Source organism: Vipera berus (assembly GCF_964194415.1).
Source record: "Vipera berus genome assembly, chromosome: 5".
Lineage (NCBI taxonomy): Eukaryota > Metazoa > Chordata > Lepidosauria > Squamata > Viperidae > Vipera > Vipera berus.
The window spans coordinates 92,378,162-92,404,851 of record NC_138207.1 but is presented as its reverse complement, the minus strand read 5'-3'; positions in this window follow the sequence as shown (position 1 = coordinate 92,404,851).

Below are 26,690 nucleotides of genomic sequence, written 5' to 3'. Positions count from 1 at the left end.
AAATTCGAAAAACAAACACATATTCCTGTTCCCCTGCCTCCCCGAAGACCAAAAAACCATGACTTTTGCAGATCTGAAGTTTCCTTGCGGAGATAGCCCATGCTATATCTTGCATTTGTTAGGAAAAACTGCTTAGAGCATGAAAAGTGCCCATTTCAGAAAGAGCTCAAATTCGAAAAACAAACACGTATTCATGATCCCCCGGCTCACTGAACACCAAAAAACCATGAGTTTTGCAGATCTGAAGTTTCCTTGCGGAGATAGCCCATGCTATATCTTGCATTTGTTAGGAAAAACTGCTTATAGCATGAAAAGTGCCCATTGCAGATAGAGCTCAAATTCGCAAAACAAACACATATTCCTGTTCCCCAGCCTCCCCGAAGACGAAAAAACCATGACTTTTGCAGATCTGAAGTTTCCTTGCGGAGATAGCCCATGCTATATCTTGCATTTGTTAGGAAAAACTGCTTAGAGCATGAAAAGTGCCCATTGCAGAAAGAGCTCAAATTCGAAAAACAAACACGTATTCATGTTCCCCCGGCTCACTGAACACCAAAAAACAATGACTTTTGCAGATCTGAAGTTTCCTTGCGGAGATAGCCCATGCTATATCTTGCATTTGTTAGGAAAAACTGCTTATAGTATGAAAACTGCCCATTGCAGAAAGAGCTCAAATTCGAAAAACAAACACATATTCCTGTTCCCCTGCCTCCCCGAAGACCAAAAAACCATGACTTTTGCAGATCTGAAGTTTCCTTGCGGAGATAGCCCATGCTATATCTTGCATTTGTTAGGAAAAACTGCTTATAGTATGAAAAGTGCCCATTGCAGAAAGAGCTCAAATTCGAAAAACAAACACATATTCCTGTTCCCCTGCCTCCCCGAAGACCAAAAAACCATGACTTTTGCAGATCTGAAGTTTCCTTGCGGAGATAGCCCATGCTATATCTTGCATTTGTTAGGAAAAACTGCTTAGAGCATGAAAAGTGCCCATTGCAGAAAGAGCTCAAATTCGAAAAACAAACACGTATTCATGATCCCCCGGCTCACTGAACACCAAAAAACCATGACTTTTGCAGATCTGAAGTTTCCTTGCGGAGATAGCCCATGCTATATCTTGCATTTGTTAGGAAAAACTGCTTAGAGCATGAAAAGTGCCCATTGCAGAAAGAGCTCAAATTCGAAAAACAAACACGTATTCATGTTCCCCAGGCTCACTGAACACCAAAAAACCGTGACTTTTGCAGATGTGAAGTTTCCTTGCGGAGATAGCCCATGCTATATCTTGCATTTGTTAGGAAAAACTGCTTATAGTATGAAAAGTGCCCATTGCACAAAGAGCTCAAATTCGAAAAACAAACACGTATTCATGTTCCCCCGGCTCACTGAACACCAAAAAACCATGAGTTTTGCAGATCGGATGTCTCCTTGCGGAGATAGCCCATGTTATATCTTGCATTTGTTAGGAAAAACTGCTTATAGCATGAAAAGTGCCCATTGCAGAAAGAGCTCAAATTCGCAAAACAAACACATATTCCTGTTCCCCAGCCTCCCCGAAGACCAAAAAACCATGACTTTTGCAGATCTGAATTTTCCTTGCGGAGATAGCCCATGCTATATCTTGCATTTGTTAGGAAAAACTGCTTATAGCATGAAAAGTGCCCATTGCAGATAGAGCTCAAATTCGAAAAACAAACACATATTCCTGTTCCCCTGCCTCCCCGAAGACCAAAAAACCATGACTTTTGCAGATCTGAAGTTTCCTTGCGGAGATAGCCCATGCTATATCTTGCATTTGTTAGGAAAAACTGCTTAGAGCATGAAAAGTGCCCATTGCAGAAAGAGCTCAAATTCGAAAAACAAACACGTATTCATGTTCCCCCGGCTCACTGAACACCAAAAAACCATGACTTTTGCAGATCTGAAGTTTCCTTGCGGAGAAAGCCCATGTTACATCTTGCATTTGTTAGGAAAAACTGCTTATAGTATGAAAAGTGCCCATTGCAGAAAGAGCTCAAATTCGAAAAACAAACACATATTCCTGTTCCCCTGCCTCCCCGAAGACCAAAAAACCATGACTTTTGCAGATCTGAATTTTCCTTGCGGAGATAGCCCATGCTATATCTTGCATTTGTTAGGAAAAACTGCTTATAGTATGAAAATTGCCCATTGCAGAAAGAGCTCAAATTCGAAAAACAAACACATATTCCTGTTCTCCTGCCTCCCCGAAGACAAAAAAACCATGACTTTTGCAGATGTGAAGTTTCCTTGCGGAGATAGCCCATCCTATATCTTGCATTTGTTAGGAAAAACTGCTTAGAGCATGAAAAGTGCCCATTGCAGATAGAGCTCAAATTCGAAAAACAAACACATATTCCTGTTCCCCTGCCTCCCCGAAGACCAAAAAACCATGACTTTTGCAGATCTGAAGTTTCCTTGCGGAGATAGCCCATGCTATATCTTGCATTTGTTAGGAAAAACTGCTTAGAGCATGAAAAGTGCCCATTGCAGAAAGAGCTCAAATTCGAAAAACAAACACGTATTCATGATCCCCCGGCTCACTGAACACCAAAAAACCATGAGTTTTGCAGATCTGAAGTTTCCTTGCGGAGATAGCCCATGCTATATCTTGCATTTGTTAGGAAAAACTGCTTATAGCATGAAAAGTGCCCATTGCAGATAGAGCTCAAATTCGCAAAACAAACACATATTCCTGTTCCCCAGCCTCCCCGAAGACGAAAAAACCATGACTTTTGCAGATCTGAAGTTTCCTTGCGGAGATAGCCCATGCTATATCTTGCATTTGTTAGGAAAAACTGCTTAGAGCATGAAAAGTGCCCATTGCAGAAAGAGCTCAAATTCGAAAAACAAACACGTATTCATGTTCCCCAGGCTCACTGAACACCAAAAAACCGTGACTTTTGCAGATGTGAAGTTTCCTTGCGGAGATAGCCCATGCTATATCTTGCATTTGTTAGGAAAAACTGCTTATAGTATGAAAAGTGCCCATTGCACAAAGAGCTCAAATTCGAAAAACAAACACGTATTCATGTTCCCCCGGCTCACTGAACACCAAAAAACCATGAGTTTTGCAGATCGGATGTCTCCTTGCGGAGATAGCCCATGTTATATCTTGCATTTGTTAGGAAAAACTGCTTATAGCATGAAAAGTGCCCATTGCAGAAAGAGCTCAAATTCGCAAAACAAACACATATTCCTGTTCCCAGCCTCCCCGAAGACCAAAAAACCATGACTTTTGCAGATCTGAATTTTCCTTGCGGAGATAGCCCATGCTATATCTTGCATTTGTTAGGAAAAACTGCTTATAGCATGAAAAGTGCCCATTGCAGATAGAGCTCAAATTCGAAAAACAAACACATATTCCTGTTCCCCTGCCTCCCCGAAGACCAAAAAACCATGACTTTTGCAGATCTGAAGTTTCCTTGCGGAGATAGCCCATGCTATATCTTGCATTTGTTAGGAAAAACTGCTTAGAGCATGAAAAGTGCCCATTGCAGAAAGAGCTCAAATTCGAAAAACAAACACGTATTCATGATCCCCCGGCTCACTGAACACCAAAAAACCATGAGTTTTGCAGATCTGAAGTTTCCTTGCGGAGATAGCCCATGCTATATCTTGCATTTGTTAGGAAAAACTGCTTATAGCATGAAAAGTGCCCATTGCAGATAGAGCTCAAATTCGCAAAACAAACACATATTCCTGTTCCCCAGCCTCCCCGAAGACGAAAAAACCATGACTTTTGCAGATCTGAAGTTTCCTTGCGGAGATAGCCCATGCTATATCTTGCATTTGTTAGGAAAAACTGCTTAGAGCATGAAAAGTGCCCATTGCAGAAAGAGCTCAAATTCGAAAAACAAACACGTATTCATGTTCCCCCGGCTCACTGAACACCAAAAAAGCATGACTTTTGCAGATCTGAAGTTTCCTTGCGGAGATAGCCCATGTTATATCTTGCATTTGTTAGGAAAAACTGCTTATAGTATGAAAACTGCCCATTGCAGAAAGAGCTCAAATTCGAAAAACAAACACATATTCCTGTTCCCCTGCCTCCCCAAAGACCAAAAAACCATGACTTTTGCAGATCTGAATTTTCCTTGCGGAGATAGCCCATGCTATATCTTGCATTTGTTAGGAAAAACTGCTTAGAGCATGAAAAGTGCCCATTGCAGAAAGAGCTCAAATTCGAAAAACAAACACGTATTCATGATCCCCCGGCTCACTGAACACCAAAAAACCATGACTTTTGCAGATCTGAAGTTTCCTTGCGGAGATAGCCCATGCTATATCTTGCATTTGTTAGGAAAAACTGCTTAGAGCATGAAAAGTGCCCATTGCAGAAAGAGCTCAAATTCGAAAAACAAACACGTATTCATGTTCCCCAGGCTCACTGAACACCAAAAAACCGTGACTTTTGCAGATGTGAAGTTTCCTTGCGGAGATAGCCCATGCTATATCTTGCATTTGTTAGGAAAAACTGCTTATAGTATGAAAAGTGCCCATTGCACAAAGAGCTCAAATTCGAAAAACAAACACGTATTCATGTTCCCCCCGCTCACTGAACACCAAAAAACCATGAGTTTTGCAGATCGGATGTCTCCTTGCGGATATAGCCCATGTTATATCTTGCATTTGTTAGGAAAAACTGCTAATAGAATGAAAAGTGCCCATTGCAGAAAGAGCTCAAATTCGCAAAACAAACACATATTCCTGTTCCCCAGCCTCCCCGAAGACCAAAAAACCATGACTTTTGCAGATCTGAATTTTCCTTGCGGAGATAGCCCATGCTATATCTTGCATTTGTTAGGAAAAACTGCTTATAGTATGAAAACTGCCCATTGCAGAAAGAGCTCAAATTCGAAAAACAAACACATATTCCTGTTCCCCTGCCTCCCCGAAGACAAAAAAACCATGACTTTTGCAGATGTGAAGTTTCCTTGCGAAGATAGCCCATCCTATATCTTGCATTTGTTAGGAAAAACTGCTTATAGCATGAAAAGTGCCCATTGCAGATAGAGCTCAAATTCGAAAAACAAACACATATTCCTGTTCCCCTGCCTCCCCGAAGACCAAAAAACCATGACTTTTGCAGATCTGAAGTTTCCTTGCGGAGATAGCCCATGCTATATCTTGCATTTGTTAGGAAAAACTGCTTAGAGCATGAAAAGTGCCCATTGCAGAAAGAGCTAAAATTCGAAAAACAAACACGTATTCATGATCCCCCGGCTCACTGAACACCAAAAAACCATGAGTTTTGCAGATCTGAAGTTTCCTTGCGGAGATAGCCCATGCTATATCTTGCATTTGTTAGGAAAAACTGCTTATAGCATGAAAAGTGCCCATTGCAGATAGAGCTCAAATTCGCAAAACAAACACATATTCCTGTTCCCCTGCCTCCCCGAAGACAAAAAAACCATGACTTTTGCAGATGTGAAGTTTCCTTGCGAAGATAGCCCATCCTATATCTTGCATTTGTTAGGAAAAACTGCTTATAGCATGAAAAGTGCCCATTGCAGATAGAGCTCAAATTCGAAAAACAAACACATATTCCTGTTCCCCTGCCTCCCCGAAGACCAAAAAACCATGACTTTTGCAGATCTGAAGTTTCCTTGCGGAGATAGCCCATGCTATATCTTGCATTTGTTAGGAAAAACTGCTTAGAGCATGAAAAGTGCCCATTGCAGAAAGAGCTAAAATTCGAAAAACAAACACGTATTCATGATCCCCCGGCTCACTGAACACCAAAAAACCATGAGTTTTGCAGATCTGAAGTTTCCTTGCGGAGATAGCCCATGCTATATCTTGCATTTGTTAGGAAAAACTGCTTATAGCATGAAAAGTGCCCATTGCAGATAGAGCTCAAATTCGCAAAACAAACACATATTCCTGTTCCCCAGCCTCCCCGAAGACGAAAAAACCATGACTTTTGCAGATCTGAAGTTTCCTTGCGGAGATAGCCCATGCTATATCTTGCATTTGTTAGGAAAAACTGCTTAGAGCATGAAAAGTGCCCATTGCAGAAAGAGCTCAAATTCGAAAAACAAACACGTATTCATGTTCCCCCGGCTCACTGAACACCAAAAAACCATGACTTTTGCAGATCTGAAGTTTCCTTGCGGAGATAGCCCATGTTATATCTTGCATTTGTTAGGAAAAACTGCTTATAGTATGAAAAGTGCCCATTGCAGAAAGAGCTCAAATTCGAAAAACAAACACATATTCCTGTTCCCCTGCCTCCCCGAAGACCAAAAAACCATGACTTTTGCAGATCTGAATTTTCCTTGCGGAGATAGCCCATGCTATATCTTGCATTTGTTAGGAAAAACTGCTTATAGTATGAAAATTGCCCATTGCAGAAAGAGCTCAAATTCGAAAAACAAACACATATTCCTGTTCTCCTGCCTCCCCGAAGACAAAAAAACCATGACTTTTGCAGATGTGAAGTTTCCTTGCGGAGATAGCCCATCCTATATCTTGCATTTGTTAGGAAAAACTGCTTAGAGCATGAAAAGTGCCCATTGCAGAAAGAGCTCAAATTCGAAAAACAAACACGTATTCATGATCCCCCGGCTCACTGAACACCAAAAAACCATGAGTTTTGGAGATCTGAAGTTTCCTTGCGGAGATAGCCCATGCTATATCTTGCATTTGTTAGGAAAAACTGCTTATAGCATGAAAAGTGCCCATTGCAGATAGAGCTCAAATTCGCAAAACAAACACATATTCCTGTTCCCCAGCCTCCCCGAAGACCAAAAAACCATGACTTTTGCAGATCTGAATTTTCCTTGCGGAGATAGCCCATGCTATATCTTGCATTTGTTAGGAAAAACTGCTTATAGTATGAAAACTGCCCATTGCAGAAAGAGCTCAAATTCGAAAAACAAACACATATTCCTGTTCCCCTGCCTCCCCGAAGACAAAAAAACCATGACTTTTGCAGATGTGAAGTTTCCTTGCGGAGATAGCCCATGCTATATCTTGCATTTGTTAGGAAAAACTGCTTATAGTATGAAAAGTGCCCATTGCAGAAAGAGCTCAAATTCGAAAAACAAACACATATTCCTGTTCCCCTGCCTCCCCGAAGACCAAAAAACCATGACTTTTGCAGACCTGAAGTTTCCTTGCGGAGATAGCCCATGCTATATCTTGCATTTGTTAGGAAAAACTGCTTAGAGCATGAAAAGTGCCCATTGCAGAAAGAGCTCAAATTCGAAAAACAAACACGTATTCATGATCCCCCGGCTCACTGAACACCAAAAAACCATGAGTTTTGCAGATCTGAAGTTTCCTTGCGGAGATAGCCCATGCTATATCTTGCATTTGTTAGGAAAAACTGCTTATAGCATGAAAAGTGCCCATTGCAGATAGAGCTCAAATTCGCAAAACAAACACATATTCCTGTTCCCCAGCCTCCCCGAAGACGAAAAAACCATGACTTTTGCAGATCTGAAGTTTCCTTGCGGAGATAGCCCATGCTATATCTTGCATTTGTTAGGAAAAACTGCTTAGAGCATGAAAAGTGCCCATTGCAGAAAGAGCTCAAATTCGAAAAACAAACACGTATTCATGTTCCCCCGGCTCACTGAACACCAAAAAACCATGACTTTTGCAGATCTGAAGTTTCCTTGCGGTGATAGCCCATGTTATATCTTGCATTTGTTAGGAAAAACTGCTTATAGTATGAAAAGTGCCCATTGCAGAAAGAGCTCAAATTCGAAAAACAAACACATATTCCTGTTCCCCTGCCTCCCCGAAGATCAAAAAACCATGACTTTTGCAGATGTGAAGTTTCCTTGCGGAGATAGCCCATGGTATATCTTGCATTTGTTAGGAAAAACTACTTAGAGCATGAAAAGTGCCCATTGCAGAAAGAGCTCAAATTCGAAAAACAAACACGTATTCATGTTCCCCAGGCTCACTGAACACCAAAAAACCGTGACTTTTGCAGATGTGAAGTTTCCTTGCGGAGATAGCCCATGCTATATCTTGCATTTGTTAGGAAAAACTGCTTATAGTATGAAAAGTGCCCATTGCACAAAGAGCTCAAATTCGAAAAACAAACACGTATTCATGTTCCCCCGGCTCACTGAACACCAAAAAACCATGAGTTTTGCAGATCGGATGTCTCCTTGCGGAGATAGCCCATGTTATATCTTGCATTTGTTAGGAAAAACTGCTTATAGCATGAAAAGTGCCCATTGCAGAAAGAGCTCAAATTCGCAAAACAAACACATATTCCTGTTCCCAGCCTCCCCGAAGACCAAAAAACCATGACTTTTGCAGATCTGAATTTTCCTTGCGGAGATAGCCCATGCTATATCTTGCATTTGTTAGGAAAAACTGCTTATAGCATGAAAAGTGCCCATTGCAGATAGAGCTCAAATTCGAAAAACAAACACATATTCCTGTTCCCCTGCCTCCCCGAAGACCAAAAAACCATGACTTGTGCAGATCTGAAGTTTCCTTGCGGAGATAGCCCATGCTATATCTTGCATTTGTTAGGAAAAACTGCTTAGAGCATGAAAAGTGCCCATTGCAGAAAGAGCTCAAATTCGAAAAACAAACACGTATTCATGATCCCCCGGCTCACTGAACACCAAAAAACCATGAGTTTTGCAGATCTGAAGTTTCCTTGCGGAGATAGCCCATGCTATATCTTGCATTTGTTAGGAAAAACTGCTTATAGCATGAAAAGTGCCCATTGCAGATAGAGCTCAAATTCGCAAAACAAACACATATTCCTGTTCCCCAGCCTCCCCGAAGACGAAAAAACCATGACTTTTGCAGATCTGAAGTTTCCTTGCGGAGATAGCCCATGCTATATCTTGCATTTGTTAGGAAAAACTGCTTAGAGCATGAAAAGTGCCCATTGCAGAAAGAGCTCAAATTCGAAAAACAAACACGTATTCATGTTCCCCCGGCTCACTGAACACCAAAAAAGCATGACTTTTGCAGATCTGAAGTTTCCTTGCGGAGATAGCCCATGTTATATCTTGCATTTGTTAGGAAAAACTGCTTATAGTATGAAAAGTGCCCATTGCAGAAAGAGCTCAAATTCGAAAAACAAACACATATTCCTGTTCCCCTGCCTCCCCGAAGACCAAAAAACCATGACTTTTGCAGATCTGAATTTTCCTTGCGGAGATAGCCCATGCTATATCTTGCATTTGTTAGGAAAAACTGCTTAGAGCATGAAAAGTGCCCATTGCAGAAAGAGCTCAAATTCGAAAAACAAACACGTATTCATGATCCCCCGGCTCACTGAACACCAAAAAACCATGACTTTTGCAGATCTGAAGTTTCCTTGCGGAGATAGCCCATGCTATATCTTGCATTTGTTAGGAAAAACTGCTTAGAGCATGAAAAGTGCCCATTGCAGAAAGAGCTCAAATTCGAAAAACAAACACGTATTCATGTTCCCCAGGCTCACTGAACACCAAAAAACCGTGACTTTTGCAGATGTGAAGTTTCCTTGCGGAGATAGCCCATGCTATATCTTGCATTTGTTAGGAAAAACTGCTTATAGTATGAAAAGTGCCCATTGCACAAAGAGCTCAAATTCGAAAAACAAACACGTATTCATGTTCCCCCCGCTCACTGAACACCAAAAAACCATGAGTTTTGCAGATCGGATGTCTCCTTGCGGATATAGCCCATGTTATATCTTGCATTTGTTAGGAAAAACTGCTAATAGAATGAAAAGTGCCCATTGCAGAAAGAGCTCAAATTCGCAAAACAAACACATATTCCTGTTCCCCAGCCTCCCCGAAGACCAAAAAACCATGACTTTTGCAGATCTGAATTTTCCTTGCGGAGATAGCCCATGCTATATCTTGCATTTGTTAGGAAAAACTGCTTATAGTATGAAAACTGCCCATTGCAGAAAGAGCTCAAATTCGAAAAACAAACACATATTCCTGTTCCCCTGCCTCCCCGAAGACAAAAAAACCATGACTTTTGCAGATGTGAAGTTTCCTTGCGAAGATAGCCCATCCTATATCTTGCATTTGTTAGGAAAAACTGCTTATAGCATGAAAAGTGCCCATTGCAGATAGAGCTCAAATTCGAAAAACAAACACATATTCCTGTTCCCCTGCCTCCCCGAAGACCAAAAAACCATGACTTTTGCAGATCTGAAGTTTCCTTGCGGAGATAGCCCATGCTATATCTTGCATTTGTTAGGAAAAACTGCTTAGAGCATGAAAAGTGCCCATTGCAGAAAGAGCTAAAATTCGAAAAACAAACACGTATTCATGATCCCCCGGCTCACTGAACACCAAAAAACCATGAGTTTTGCAGATCTGAAGTTTCCTTGCGGAGATAGCCCATGCTATATCTTGCATTTGTTAGGAAAAACTGCTTATAGCATGAAAAGTGCCCATTGCAGATAGAGCTCAAATTCGCAAAACAAACACATATTCCTGTTCCCCAGCCTCCCCGAAGACGAAAAAACCATGACTTTTGCAGATCTGAAGTTTCCTTGCGGAGATAGCCCATGCTATATCTTGCATTTGTTAGGAAAAACTGCTTAGAGCATGAAAAGTGCCCATTGCAGAAAGAGCTCAAATTCGAAAAACAAACACGTATTCATGTTCCCCCGGCTCACTGAACACCAAAAAACCATGACTTTTGCAGATCTGAAGTTTCCTTGCGGAGATAGCCCATGTTATATCTTGCATTTGTTAGGAAAAACTGCTTATAGTATGAAAAGTGCCCATTGCAGAAAGAGCTCAAATTCGAAAAACAAACACATATTCCTGTTCCCCTGCCTCCCCGAAGACCAAAAAACCATGACTTTTGCAGATCTGAATTTTCCTTGCGGAGATAGCCCATGCTATATCTTGCATTTGTTAGGAAAAACTGCTTATAGTATGAAAATTGCCCATTGCAGAAAGAGCTCAAATTCGAAAAACAAACACATATTCCTGTTCTCCTGCCTCCCCGAAGACAAAAAAACCATGACTTTTGCAGATGTGAAGTTTCCTTGCGGAGATAGCCCATCCTATATCTTGCATTTGTTAGGAAAAACTGCTTAGAGCATGAAAAGTGCCCATTGCAGATAGAGCTCAAATTCGAAAAACAAACACATATTCCTGTTCCCCTGCCTCCCCGAAGACCAAAAAACCATGACTTTTGCAGATCTGAAGTTTCCTTGCGGAGATAGCCCATGCTATATCTTGCATTTGTTAGGAAAAACTGCTTAGAGCATGAAAAGTGCCCATTGCAGAAAGAGCTCAAATTCGAAAAACAAACACGTATTCATGATCCCCCGGCTCACTGAACACCAAAAAACCATGAGTTTTGGAGATCTGAAGTTTCCTTGCGGAGATAGCCCATGCTATATCTTGCATTTGTTAGGAAAAACTGCTTATAGCATGAAAAGTGCCCATTGCAGATAGAGCTCAAATTCGCAAAACAAACACATATTCCTGTTCCCCAGCCTCCCCGAAGACCAAAAAACCATGACTTTTGCAGATCTGAATTTTCCTTGCGGAGATAGCCCATGCTATATCTTGCATTTGTTAGGAAAAACTGCTTATAGTATGAAAACTGCCCATTGCAGAAAGAGCTCAAATTCGAAAAACAAACACATATTCCTGTTCCCCTGCCTCCCCGAAGACAAAAAAACCATGACTTTTGCAGATGTGAAGTTTCCTTGCGGAGATAGCCCATGCTATATCTTGCATTTGTTAGGAAAAACTGCTTATAGTATGAAAAGTGCCCATTGCAGAAAGAGCTCAAATTCGAAAAACAAACACATATTCCTGTTCCCCTGCCTCCCCGAAGACCAAAAAACCATGACTTTTGCAGACCTGAAGTTTCCTTGCGGAGATAGCCCATGCTATATCTTGCATTTGTTAGGAAAAACTGCTTAGAGCATGAAAAGTGCCCATTGCAGAAAGAGCTCAAATTCGAAAAACAAACACGTATTCATGATCCCCCGGCTCACTGAACACCAAAAAACCATGAGTTTTGCAGATCTGAAGTTTCCTTGCGGAGATAGCCCATGCTATATCTTGCATTTGTTAGGAAAAACTGCTTATAGCATGAAAAGTGCCCATTGCAGATAGAGCTCAAATTCGCAAAACAAACACATACTCCTGTTCCCCAGCCTCCCCGAAGACGAAAAAACCATGACTTTTGCAGATCTGAAGTTTCCTTGCGGAGATAGCCCATGCTATATCTTGCATTTGTTAGGAAAAACTGCTTAGAGCATGAAAAGTGCCCATTGCAGAAAGAGCTCAAATTCGAAAAACAAACACGTATTCATGTTCCCCCGGCTCACTGAACACCAAAAAACCATGACTTTTGCAGATCTGAAGTTTCCTTGCGGTGATAGCCCATGTTATATCTTGCATTTGTTAGGAAAAACTGCTTATAGTATGAAAAGTGCCCATTGCAGAAAGAGCTCAAATTCGAAAAACAAACACATATTCCTGTTCCCCTGCCTCCCCGAAGATCAAAAAACCATGACTTTTGCAGATGTGAAGTTTCCTTGCGGAGATAGCCCATGGTATATCTTGCATTTGTTAGGAAAAACTACTTAGAGCATGAAAAGTGCCCATTGCAGAAAGAGCTCAAATTCGAAAAACAAACACGTATTCATGTTCCCCAGGCTCACTGAACACCAAAAAACCGTGACTTTTGCAGATGTGAAGTTTCCTTGCGGAGATAGCCCATGCTATATCTTGCATTTGTTAGGAAAAACTGCTTATAGTATGAAAAGTGCCCATTGCACAAAGAGCTCAAATTCGAAAAACAAACACGTATTCATGTTCCCCCGGCTCACTGAACACCAAAAAACCATGAGTTTTGCAGATCGGATGTCTCCTTGCGGAGAAAGCCCATGTTATATCTTGCATTTGTTAGGAAAAACTGCTTATAGCATGAAAAGTGCCCATTGCAGATAGAGCTCAAATTCGCAAAACAAACACATATTCCTGTTCCCCTGCCTCCCCGAAGACCAAAAAACCATGACTTTTGCAGATCTGAATTTTCCTTGCGGAGATAGCCCATGCTATATCTTGCATTTGTTAGGAAAAACTGCTTATAGTATGAAAACTGCCCATTGCAGAAAGAGCTCAAATTCGAAAAACAAACACATATTCCTGTTCTCCTGCCTCCCCGAAGACAAAAAAACCATGACTTTTGCAGATCTGAAGTTTCCTTGCGGAGATAGCCCATGCTATATCTTGCATTTGTTAGGAAAAACTGCTTAGAGCATGAAAAGTGCCCATTGCAGAAAGAGCTCAAATTCGAAAAACAAACACGTATTCATGTTCCCCAGGCTCACTGAACACCAAAAAACCATGACTTTTGCAGATCTGAAGTTTCCTTGCGGAGATAGCCCATGTTATATCTTGCATTTGTTAGGAAAAACTGCTTATAGTATGAAAAGTGCCCATTGCAGAAAGAGCTCAAATTCGAAAAACAAACACATATTCCTGTTCCCCTGCCTCCCCGAAGACCAAAAAACCATGACTTTTGCAGATCTGAATTTTCCTTGCGGAGATAGCCCATGCTATATCTTGCATTTGTTAGGAAAAACTGCTTAGAGCATGAAAAGTGCCCATTGCAGAAAGAGCTCAAATTCGAAAAACAAACACGTATTCATGATCCCCCGGCTCACTGAACACCAAAAAACCATGACTTTTGCAGATCTGAAGTTTCCTTGCGGAGATAGCCCATGCTATATCTTGCATTTGTTAGGAAAAACTGCTTAGAGCATGAAAAGTGCCCATTGCAGAAAGAGCTCAAATTCGAAAAACAAACACGTATTCATGTTCCCCAGGCTCACTGAACACCAAAAAACCGTGACTTTTGCAGATGTGAAGTTTCCTTGCGGAGATAGCCCATGCTATATCTTGCATTTGTTAGGAAAAACTGCTTATAGTATGAAAAGTGCCCATTGCACAAAGAGCTCAAATTCGAAAAACAAACACGTATTCATGTTCCCCCCGCTCACTGAACACCAAAAAACCATGAGTTTTGCAGATCGGATGTCTCCTTGCGGATATAGCCCATGTTATATCTTGCATTTGTTAGGAAAAACTGCTAATAGAATGAAAAGTGCCCATTGCAGAAAGAGCTCAAATTCGCAAAACAAACACATATTCCTGTTCCCCAGCCTCCCCGAAGACCAAAAACCATGACTTTTGCAGATCTGAATTTTCCTTGCGGAGATAGCCCATGCTATATCTTGCATTTGTTAGGAAAAACTGCTTATAGTATGAAAACTGCCCATTGCAGAAAGAGCTCAAATTCGAAAAACAAACACATATTCCTGTTCCCCTGCCTCCCCGAAGACAAAAAAACCATGACTTTTGCAGATGTGAAGTTTCCTTGCGAAGATAGCCCATCCTATATCTTGCATTTGTTAGGAAAAACTGCTTATAGCATGAAAAGTGCCCATTGCAGATAGAGCTCAAATTCGAAAAACAAACACATATTCCTGTTCCCCTGCCTCCCCGAAGACCAAAAAACCATGACTTTTGCAGATCTGAAGTTTCCTTGCGGAGATAGCCCATGCTATATCTTGCATTTGTTAGGAAAAACTGCTTAGAGCATGAAAAGTGCCCATTGCAGAAAGAGCTAAAATTCGAAAAACAAACACGTATTCATGATCCCCCGGCTCACTGAACACCAAAAAACCATGAGTTTTGCAGATCTGAAGTTTCCTTGCGGAGATAGCCCATGCTATATCTTGCATTTGTTAGGAAAAACTGCTTATAGCATGAAAAGTGCCCATTGCAGATAGAGCTCAAATTCGCAAAACAAACACATATTCCTGTTCCCCAGCCTCCCCGAAGACGAAAAAACCATGACTTTTGCAGATCTGAAGTTTCCTTGCGGAGATAGCCCATGCTATATCTTGCATTTGTTAGGAAAAACTGCTTAGAGCATGAAAAGTGCCCATTGCAGAAAGAGCTCAAATTCGAAAAACAAACACGTATTCATGTTCCCCCGGCTCACTGAACACCAAAAAACCATGACTTTTGCAGATCTGAAGTTTCCTTGCGGAGATAGCCCATGTTATATCTTGCATTTGTTAGGAAAAACTGCTTATAGTATGAAAAGTGCCCATTGCAGAAAGAGCTCAAATTCGAAAAACAAACACATATTCCTGTTCCCCTGCCTCCCCGAAGACCAAAAAACCATGACTTTTGCAGATCTGAATTTTCCTTGCGGAGATAGCCCATGCTATATCTTGCATTTGTTAGGAAAAACTGCTTATAGTATGAAAATTGCCCATTGCAGAAAGAGCTCAAATTCGAAAAACAAACACATATTCCTGTTCTCCTGCCTCCCCGAAGACAAAAAAACCATGACTTTTGCAGATGTGAAGTTTCCTTGCGGAGATAGCCCATCCTATATCTTGCATTTGTTAGGAAAAACTGCTTAGAGCATGAAAAGTGCCCATTGCAGATAGAGCTCAAATTCGAAAAACAAACACATATTCCTGTTCCCCTGCCTCCCCGAAGACCAAAAAACCATGACTTTTGCAGATCTGAAGTTTCCTTGCGGAGATAGCCCATGCTATATCTTGCATTTGTTAGGAAAAACTGCTTAGAGCATGAAAAGTGCCCATTGCAGAAAGAGCTCAAATTCGAAAAACAAACACGTATTCATGATCCCCCGGCTCACTGAACACCAAAAAACCATGAGTTTTGGAGATCTGAAGTTTCCTTGCGGAGATAGCCCATGCTATATCTTGCATTTGTTAGGAAAAACTGCTTATAGTATGAAAACTGCCCATTGCAGAAAGAGCTCAAATTCGAAAAACAAACACATATTCCTGTTCCCCTGCCTCCCCGAAGACAAAAAAACCATGACTTTTGCAGATGTGAAGTTTCCTTGCGGAGATAGCCCATGCTATATCTTGCATTTGTTAGGAAAAACTGCTTATAGTATGAAAAGTGCCCATTGCAGAAAGAGCTCAAATTCGAAAAACAAACACATATTCCTGTTCCCCTGCCTCCCCGAAGACCAAAAAACCATGACTTTTGCAGATCTGAAGTTTCCTTGCGGAGATAGCCCATGCTATATCTTGCATTTGTTAGGAAAAACTGCTTAGAGCATGAAAAGTGCCCATTGCAGAAAGAGCTCAAATTCGAAAAACAAACACGTATTCATGATCCCCCGGCTCACTGAACACCAAAAAACCATGAGTTTTGCAGATCTGAAGTTTCCTTGCGGAGATAGCCCATGCTATATCTTGCATTTGTTAGGAAAAACTGCTTATAGCATGAAAAGTGCCCATTGCAGATAGAGCTCAAATTCGCAAAACAAACACATATTCCTGTTCCCCAGCCTCCCCGAAGACGAAAAAACCATGACTTTTGCAGATCTGAAGTTTCCTTGCGGAGATAGCCCATGCTATATCTTGCATTTGTTAGGAAAAACTGCTTAGAGCATGAAAAGTGCCCATTGCAGAAAGAGCTCAAATTCGAAAAACAAACACGTATTCATGTTCCCCCGGCTCACTGAACACCAAAAAACCATGACTTTTGCAGATCTGAAGTTTCCTTGCGGTGATAGCCCATGTTATATCTTGCATTTGTTAGGAAAAACTGCTTATAGTATGAAAAGTGCCCATTGCAGAAAGAGCTCAAATTCGAAAAACAAACACATATTCCTGTTCCCCTGCCTCCCCGAAGATCAAAAAACCATGACTTTTGCAGATGTGAAGTTTCCTTGCGGAGATAGCCCATGGTATATCTTGCATTTGTTAGGAAAAACTACTTAGAGCATGAAAAGTGCCCATTGCAGAAAGAGCTCAAATTCGAAAAACAAACACGTATTCATGTTCCCCAGGCTCACTGAACACCAAAAAACCGTGACTTTTGCAGATGTGAAGTTTCCTTGCGGAGATAGCCCATGCTATATCTTGCATTTGTTAGGAAAAACTGCTTATAGTATGAAAAGTGCCCATTGCACAAAGAGCTCAAATTCGAAAAACAAACACGTATTCATGTTCCCCCGGCTCACTGAACACCAAAAAACCATGAGTTTTGCAGATCGGATGTCTCCTTGCGGAGAAAGCCCATGTTATATCTTGCATTTGTTAGGAAAAACTGCTTATAGCATGAAAAGTGCCCATTGCAGATAGAGCTCAAATTCGCAAAACAAACACATATTCCTGTTCCCCTGCCTCCCCGAAGACCAAAAAACCATGACTTTTGCAGATCTGAATTTTCCTTGCGGAGATAGCCCATGCTATATCTTGCATTTGTTAGGAAAAACTGCTTATAGTATGAAAACTGCCCATTGCAGAAAGAGCTCAAATTCGAAAAACAAACACATATTCCTGTTCTCCTGCCTCCCCGAAGACAAAAAAACCATGACTTTTGCAGATCTGAAGTTTCCTTGCGGAGATAGCCCATGCTATATCTTGCATTTGTTAGGAAAAACTGCTTAGAGCATGAAAAGTGCCCATTGCAGAAAGAGCTCAAATTCGAAAAACAAACACGTATTCATGTTCCCCCGGCTCACTGAACACCAAAAAACCATGACTTTTGCAGATCTGAAGTTTCCTTGCGGAGATAGCCCATGTTATATCTTGCATTTGTTAGGAAAAACTGCTTATAGTATGAAAAGTGCCCATTGCAGAAAGAGCTCAAATTCGAAAAACAAACACATATTCCTGTTCCCCTGCCTCCCCGAAGATCAAAAAACCATGACTTTTGCAGATGTGAAGTTTCCTTGCGGAGATAGCCCATGCTATATCTTGCATTTGTTAGGAAAAACTGCTTATAGCATGAAAAGTGCCCATTGCAGATAGAGCTCAAATTCGAAAAACAAACACGTATTCATGTTCCCCAGGCTCACTGAACACCAAAAAACCATGACTTTTGCAGATGTGAAGTTTCCTTGCGGAGATAGCCCATGCTATATCTTGCATTTGTTAGGAAAAACTGCTTATAGCATGAAAAGTGCCCATTGCAGATAGAGCTCAAATTCGAAAAACAAACACGTATTCATGTTCCCCAGGCTCACTGAACACCAAAAAACCGTGACTTTTGCAGATGTGAAGTTTCCTTGCGGAGATAGCCCATGCTATATCTTGCATTTGTTAGGAAAAACTGCTTATAGTATGAAAAGTGCCCATTGCACAAAGAGCTCAAATTCGAAAAACAAACACGTATTCATGTTCCCCCGGCTCACTGAACACCAAAAAACCATGAGTTTTGCAGATCGGATGTCTCCTTGCGGAGATAGCCCATGTTATATCTTGCATTTGTTAGGAAAAACTGCTTATAGTATGAAAAGTGCCCATTGCAGAAAGAGCTCAAATTCGAAAAACAAACACATATTCCTGTTCCCCTGCCTCCCCGAAGATCAAAAAACCATGACTTTTGCAGATGTGAAGTTTCCTTGCGGAGATAGCCCATGGTATATCTTGCATTTGTTAGGAAAAACTACTTAGAGCATGAAAAGTGCCCATTGCAGAAAGAGCTCAAATTCGAAAAACAAACACGTATTCATGTTCCCCAGGCTCACTGAACACCAAAAAACCGTGACTTTTGCAGATCTGAAGTTTCCTTGCGGAGATAGCCCATGCTATATCTTGCATTTGTTAGGAAAAACTGCTTATAGTATGAAAAGTGCCCATTGCACAAAGAGCTCAAATTCGAAAAACAAACACGTATTCATGTTCCCCCGGCTCACTGAACACCAAAAAACCATGAGTTTTGCAGATCTGAAGTTTCCTTGCGGAGATAGCCCATGCTATATCTTGCATTTGTTAGGAAAAACTGCTTATAGCATGAAAAGTGCCCATTGCAGATAGAGCTCAAATTCGAAAAACAAACACATATTCCTGTTCCCCAGCCTCCCCGAAGACGAAAAAACCATGACTTTTGCAGATCTGAAGTTTCCTTGCGGAGATAGCCCATGCTATATCTTGCATTTGTTAGGAAAAACTGCTTATAGTATGAAAACTGCCCATTGCAGAAAGAGCTCAAATTCGAAAAACAAACACATATTCCTGTTCCCCTGCCTCCCCGAAGACCAAAAAACCATGACTTTTGCAGATCTGAAGTTTCCTTGCGGAGATAGCCCATGCTATATCTTGCATTTGTTAGGAAAAACTGCTTATAGTATGAAAAGTGCCCATTGCAGAAAGAGCTCAAATTCGAAAAACAAACACATATTCCTGTTCCCCTGCCTCCCCGAAGACCAAAAAACCATGACTTTTGCAGATCTGAAGTTTCCTTGCGGAGATAGCCCATGCTATATCTTGCATTTGTTAGGAAAAACTGCTTAGAGCATGAAAAGTGCCCATTGCAGAAAGAGCTCAAATTCGAAAAACAAACACGTATTCATGATCCCCCGGCTCACTGAACACCAAAAAACCATGAGTTTTGCAGATCTGAAGTTTCCTTGCGGAGATAGCCCATGCTATATCTTGCATTTGTTAGGAAAAACTGCTTATAGCATGAAAAGTGCCCATTGCAGATAGAGCTCAAATTCGCAAAACAAACACATATTCCTGTTCCCCAGCCTCCCCGAAGACGAAAAAACCATGACTTTTGCAGATCTGAAGTTTCCTTGCGGAAATAGCCCATGCTATATCTTGCATTTGTTAGGAAAAACTGCTTAGAGCATGAAAAGTGCCCATTGCAGAAAGAGCTCAAATTCGAAAAACAAACACGTATTCATGTTCCCCCGGCTCACTGAACACCAAAAAAACCATGACTTTTGCAGATCTGAAGTTTCCTTGTGGAGATAGCCCATGTTATATCTTGCATTTGTTAGGAAAAACTGCTTATAGTATGAAAAGTGCCCATTGCAGAAAGAGCTCAAATTCGAAAAACAAACACATATTCCTGTTCCCCTGCCTCCCCGAAGATCAAAAAACCATGACTTTTGCAGATGTGAAGTTTCCTTGCGGAGATAGCCCATGGTATATCTTGCATTTGTTAGGAAAAACTACTTAGAGCATGAAAAGTGCCCATTGCAGAAAGAGCTCAAATTCGAAAAACAAACACGTATTCATGTTCCCCAGGCTCACTGAACACCAAAAAACCGTGACTTTTGCAGATGTGAAGTTTCCTTGCGGAGATAGCCCATGCTATATCTTGCATTTGTTAGGAAAAACTGCTTATAGTATGAAAAGTGCCCATTGCACAAAGAGCTCAAATTCGAAAAACAAACACGTATTCATGTTCCCCCGGCTCACTGAACACCAAAAAACCATGAGTTTTGCAGATCGGATGTCTCCTTGCGGAGAAAGCCCATGTTATATCTTGCATTTGTTAGGAAAAACTGCTTATAGCATGAAAAGTGCCCATTGCAGATAGAGCTCAAATTCGCAAAACAAACACATATTCCTGTTCCCCTGCCTCCCCGAAGACCAAAAAACCATGACTTTTGCAGATCTGAATTTTCCTTGCGGAGATAGCCCATGCTATATCTTGCATTTGTTAGGAAAAACTGCTTATAGTATGAAAACTGCCCATTGCAGAAAGAGCTCAAATTCGAAAAACAAACACATATTCCTGTTCCCCTGCCTCCCCGAAGACAAAAAAAACCATGACTTTTGCAGATGTGAAGTTTCCTTGCGGAGATAGCCCATCCTATATCTTGCATTTGTTAGGAAAAACTGCTTATAGCATGAAAAGTGCCCATTGCAGATAGAGCTCAAATTCGAAAAACAAACACATATTCCTGTTCCCCTGCCTCCCCGAAGACCAAAAAACCATGACTTTTGCAGATCTGAAGTTTCCTTGCGGAGATAGCCCATGCTATATCTTGCATTTGTTAGGAAAAACTGCTTAGAGCATGAAAAGTGCCCATTGCAGAAAGAGCTCAAATTCGAAAAACAAACACGTATTCATGATCCCCCGGCTCACTGAACACCAAAAAACCATGAGTTTTGCAGATCTGAAGTTTCCTTGCGGAGATAGCCCATGCTATATCTTGCATTTGTTAGGAAAAACTGCTTATAGTATGAAAAGTGCCCATTGCACAAAGAGCTCAAATTCGAAAAACAAACACGTATTCATGTTCCCCCGGCTCACTGAACACCAAAAAACCATGAGTTTTGCAGATCGGATGTCTCCTTGCGGAGAAAGCCCATGTTATATCTTGCATTTGTTAGGAAAAACTGCTTATAGCATGAAAAGTGCCCATTGCAGATAGAGCTCAAATTCGCAAAACAAACACATATTCCTGTTCCCCTGCCTCCCCGAAGACCAAAAAACCATGACTTTTGCAGATCTGAATTTTCCTTGCGGAGATAGCCCATGCTATATCTTGCATTTGTTAGGAAAAACTGCTTATAGTATGAAAACTGCCCATTGCAGAAAGAGCTCAAATTCGAAAAACAAACACATATTCCTGTTCTCCTGCCTCCCCGAAGACAAAAAAACCATGACTTTTGCAGATGTGAAGTTTCCTTGCGGAGATAGCCCATGTTATATCTTGCATTTGTTAGGAAAAACTGCTTAGAGCATGAAAAGTGCCCATTGCAGAAAGAGCTCAAATTCGAAAAACAAACACGTATTCATGATCCCCCGGCTCACTGAACACCAAAAAACCATGAGTTTTGCAGATCTGAAGTTTCCTTGCGGAGATAGCCCATGCTATATCTTGCATTTGTTAGGAAAAACTGCTTATAGCATGAAAAGTGCCCATTGCAGATAGAGCTCAAATTCGCAAAACAAACACATATTCCTGTTCCCCAGCCTCCCCGAAGACGAAACAACCATTACTTTTGCAGATCTGAAGTTTCCTTGCGGAGATAGCCCATGCTATATCTTGCATTTGTTAGGAAAAACTGCTTAGAGCATGAAAAGTGCCCATTGCAGAAAGAGCTCAAATTCGAAAAACAAACACGTATTCATGTTCCCCCGGCTCACTGAACACCAAAAAACCATGACTTTTGCAGATCTGAAGTTTCCTTGCGGAGATAGCCCATGTTATATCTTGCATTTGTTAGGAAAAACTGCTTATAGTATGAAAAGTGCCCATTGCAGAAAGAGCTCAAATTCGAAAAACAAACACGTATTCATGTTCCCCTGCCTCCCCGAAGATCAAAAAACCATGACTTTTGCAGATGTGAAGTTTCCTTGCGGAGATAGCCCATGGTATATCTTGCATTTGTTAGGAAAAACTACTTAGAGCATGAAAAGTGCCCATTGCAGAAAGAGCTCAAATTCGAAAAACAAACACATATTCCTGTTCCCCTGCCTCCCCGAAGACCAAAAAACCATGAGTTTTGCAGATCTGAAGTTTCCTTGCGGAGATAGCCCATGCTATATCTTGCATTTGTTAGGAAAAACTGCTTATAGCATGAAAAGTGCCCATTGCAGATAGAGCTCAAATTCGCAAAACAAACACATATTCCTGTTCCCCAGCCTCCCCGAAGACGAAACAACCATTACTTTTGCAGATCTGAAGTTTCCTTGCGGAGATAGCCCATGCTATATCTTGCATTTGTTAGGAAAAACTGCTTAGAGCATGAAAAGTGCCCATTGCAGAAAGAGCTCAAATTCGAAAAACAAACACGTATTCATGTTCCCCCGGCTCACTGAACACCAAAAAACCATGACTTTTGCAGATCTGAAGTTTCCTTGCGGAGATAGCCCATGTTATATCTTGCATTTGTTAGGAAAAACTGCTTATAGTATGAAAAGTGCCCATTGCAGAAAGAGCTCAAATTCGAAAAACAAACACGTATTCATGTTCCCCTGCCTCCCCGAAGATCAAAAAACCATGACTTTTGCAGATGTGAAGTTTCCTTGCGGAGATAGCCCATGGTATATCTTGCATTTGTTAGGAAAAACTACTTAGAGCATGAAAAGTGCCCATTGCAGAAAGAGCTCAAATTCGAAAAACAAACACATATTCCTGTTCCCCTGCCTCCCCGAAGACCAAAAAACCATGAGTTTTGCAGATCTGAAGTTTCCTTGCGGAGATAGCCCATGCTATATCTTGCATTTGTTAGGAAAAACTGCTTATAGCATGAAAAGTGCCCATTGCAGATAGAGCTCAAATTCGCAAAACAAACACATATTCCTGTTCCCCAGCCTCCCCGAAGACGAAACAACCATTACTTTTGCAGATCTGAAGTTTCCTTGCGGAGATAGCCCATGCTATATCTTGCATTTGTTAGGAAAAACTGCTTAGAGCATGAAAAGTGCCCATTGCAGAAAGAGCTCAAATTCGAAAAACAAACACGTATTCATGTTCCCCCGGCTCACTGAACACCAAAAAACCATGACTTTTGCAGATCTGAAGTTTCCTTGCGGAGATAGCCCATGTTATATCTTGCATTTGTTAGGAAAAACTGCTTATAGTATGAAAAGTGCCCATTGCAGAAAGAGCTCAAATTCGAAAAACAAACACGTATTCATGTTCCCCTGCCTCCCCGAAGATCAAAAAACCATGATTTTTGCAGATGTGAAGTTTCCTTGCGGAGATAGCCCATGGTATATCTTGCATTTGTTAGGAAAAACTACTTAGAGCATGAAAAGTGCCCATTGCAGAAAGAGCTCAAATTCGAAAAACAAACATATATTCCTGTTCCCCTGCCTCCCCGAAGACCAAAAAACCATGACTTTTGCAGATCTGAATTTTCCTTGCGGAGATAGCCCATGCTATATCTTGCATTTGTTAGGAAAAACTGCTTAGAGCATGAAAAGTGCCCATTGCAGAAAGAGCTCAAATTCGAAAAACAAACACATATTCATGTTCCCCTGCCTCCCCGAAGACCAAAAAACCATGATTTTTGCAGATCTGAAGTTTCCTTGCGGAGATAGCCCATGCTATATCTTGCATTTGTTAGGAAAAACTGCTTAGAGCATGAAAAGTGCCCATTGCAGAAAGAGCTCAAATTCGAAAAACAAACACATATTCCTGTTCCCCTGCCTCCCCGAAGACCAAAAAACCATGACTTTTGCAGATCTGAATTTTCCTTGCGGAGATAGCCCATGCTATATCTTGCATTTGTTAGGAAATCTGCTTAGAGCATGAAAAGTGCCCATTGCAGAAAGAGCTCAAATTCGAAAAACAAACACATATTCCTGTTCCCCTGCCTCCCCGAAGATCAAAAAACCATGACTTTTGCAGATGTGAAGTTTCCATGCGGAGATAGCCCATGCTATATCTTGCATTTGTTAGGAAAAACTGCTTAGAGCATGAAAAGTGCCCATTGCAGAAAGAGCTCAAATTCGAAAAACAAACACGTATTCATGTTCCCCCGGCTCACTGAACACCAAAAAACCATTTCTTTTGCAGATGTGAAGTTTCCTTGCGGAGATAGCCCATGCTATATCTTGCATTTGTTAGGAAAAACTGCTTAGAGCATGAAAAGTGCCCATTGCAGAAAGAGCTCAAATTCGAAAAACAAACACGTATTCATGTTCCCCCGGCTCACTGAACACCAAAAAACCATGACTTTTGCAGATCTGAAGTTTCCTTGCGGTGATAGCCCATGTTATATCTTGCATTTGTTAGGAAAAACTGCTAATAGCATGAAAAGTGCCCATTGCAGATAGAGCTCAAATTCGCAAAACAAACACATATTCCTGTTCCCCTGCCTCCCCGAAGACGAAAAAACCATGACTTTCGCAGATCTGAAGTTTCCTTGCGGAGATAGCCCATGTTATATCTTGCATTTGTTAGGAAAAACTGCTTAGAGCATGAAAAGTGCCCATTGCAGAAAGAGCGCAAATTCGAAAAACAAACACGTATTCATGTTCCCCCGGCTCACTGAACACCAAAAAACCATGAGTTTTGCAGATCTGAAGTTTCCTTGCGGAGATAGCCCATGCTATATCTTGCATTTGTTAGGAAAAACTGCTTATAGTATGAAAAGTGCCCATTGCAGAAAGAGCTCAAATTCAAAAAACAAACACATATTCATGTTCCCCTGCCTCCCCGAAGACCAAAAAACCATGACTTTTGCAGATGTGAAGTTTCCTTGCGGAGATAGCCCATGCTATATCTTGCATTTGTTAGGAAAAACTGCTTAGAGCATGAAAAGTGCCCATTGCAGAAAGAGCTCAAATTCAAAAAACAAACACATATTCCTGTTCCCCTGCCTCCCCGAAGATCAAAAAACCATGACTTTTGCAGATGTGAAGTTTCCTTGCGGAGATAGCCCATGCTATATCATGCATTTGTTAGGAAAAACTGCTTAGAGCATGAAAAGTGCCCATTGCAGAAAGAGCTCAAATTCGAAAAACAAACACGTATTCATGTTCCCCCGGCTCCCTGAACACCAAAAAACCATGACTTTTGCAGATCTGAAGTTTCCTTGCGGAGATAGCCCATGCTATATCTTGCATTTGTTAGGAAAAACTGCTTAGAGTATGAAAAGTGCCCATTGCAGAAAGAGCGCAAATTCGAAAAACAAACACGTATTCATGTTCCCCCAGCTCACTGAACACCAAAAAACCATGAGTTTTGCAGATGTGAAGTTTCCTTGCGGAGATAGCCCATGCTATATCTTGCATTTGTTAGGAAAAACTGCTTAGAGCATGAAAAGTGCCCATTGCAGAAAGAGCTCAAATTCGAAAAACAAACAGATATTCCTGTTCCCCTGCCTCCCCGAAGACCAAAAAACCATGACTTTTGCAGATCTGAATTTTCCTTGCGGAGATAGCCCATGCTATATGTTGCATTTGTTAGGAAAAACTGCTTATAGCATGAAAACTGCCCATTGCAGAAAGAGCTCAAATTCGAAAAACAAACACATATTCCTGTTCCCCTGCCTCCCCGAAGACGACAAAACCATGACTTTTGCAGATGTGAAGTTTCCTTGCGGAGATAGCCCATGCTATATCTTGCATTTGTTAGGAAAAACTGCTTAGAGCATGAAAAGTGCCCATTGCAGAAAGAGCGCAAATTCGAAAAACAAACACGTATTCATGTTCCCCCGGCTCACTGAACACCAAAAAACCATGACTTTTGCAGATCTGAAGTTTCCTTGCGGAGATAGCCCATGCTATATCTTGCATTTGTTAGGAAAAACTGCTTAGAGTATGAAAAGTGCCCATTGCAGAAAGAGCGCAAATTCGAAAAACAAACACGTATTCATGTTCCCCCGGCTCACTGAACACCAAAAAACCATGAGTTTTGCAGATGTGAAGTTTCCTTGCGGAGATAGCCCATGCTATATCTTGCATTTGTTAGGAAAAACTGCTTAGAGCATGAAAAGTGCCCATTGCAGAAAGAGCTCAAATTCGAAAAACAAACACATATTCCTGTTCCCCTGCCTCCCCGAAGACCAAAAAACCATGACTTTTGCAGATCTGAATTTTCCTTGCGGAGATAGCCCATGCTATATGTTGCATTTGTTAGGAAAAACTGCTTATAGCATGAAAACTGCCCATTGCAGAAAGAGCTCAAATTCGAAAAACAAACACATATTCCTGTTCCCCTGCCTCCCTGAAGACGACAAAACCATGACTTTTGCAGATGTGAAGTTTCCTTGCGGAGATAGCCCATGCTATATCTTGCATTTGTTAGGAAAAACTGCTTAGAGCATGAAAAGTGCCCATTGCAGAAAGAGCGCAAATTCGAAAAACAAACACGTATTCATGTTCCCCCGGCTCACTGAACACCAAAAAACCATGACTTTTGCAGATCTGAAGTTTCCTTGCGGAGATAGCCCATGCTATATCTTGCATTTGTTAGGAAAAACTGCTTATAGTATGAAAAGT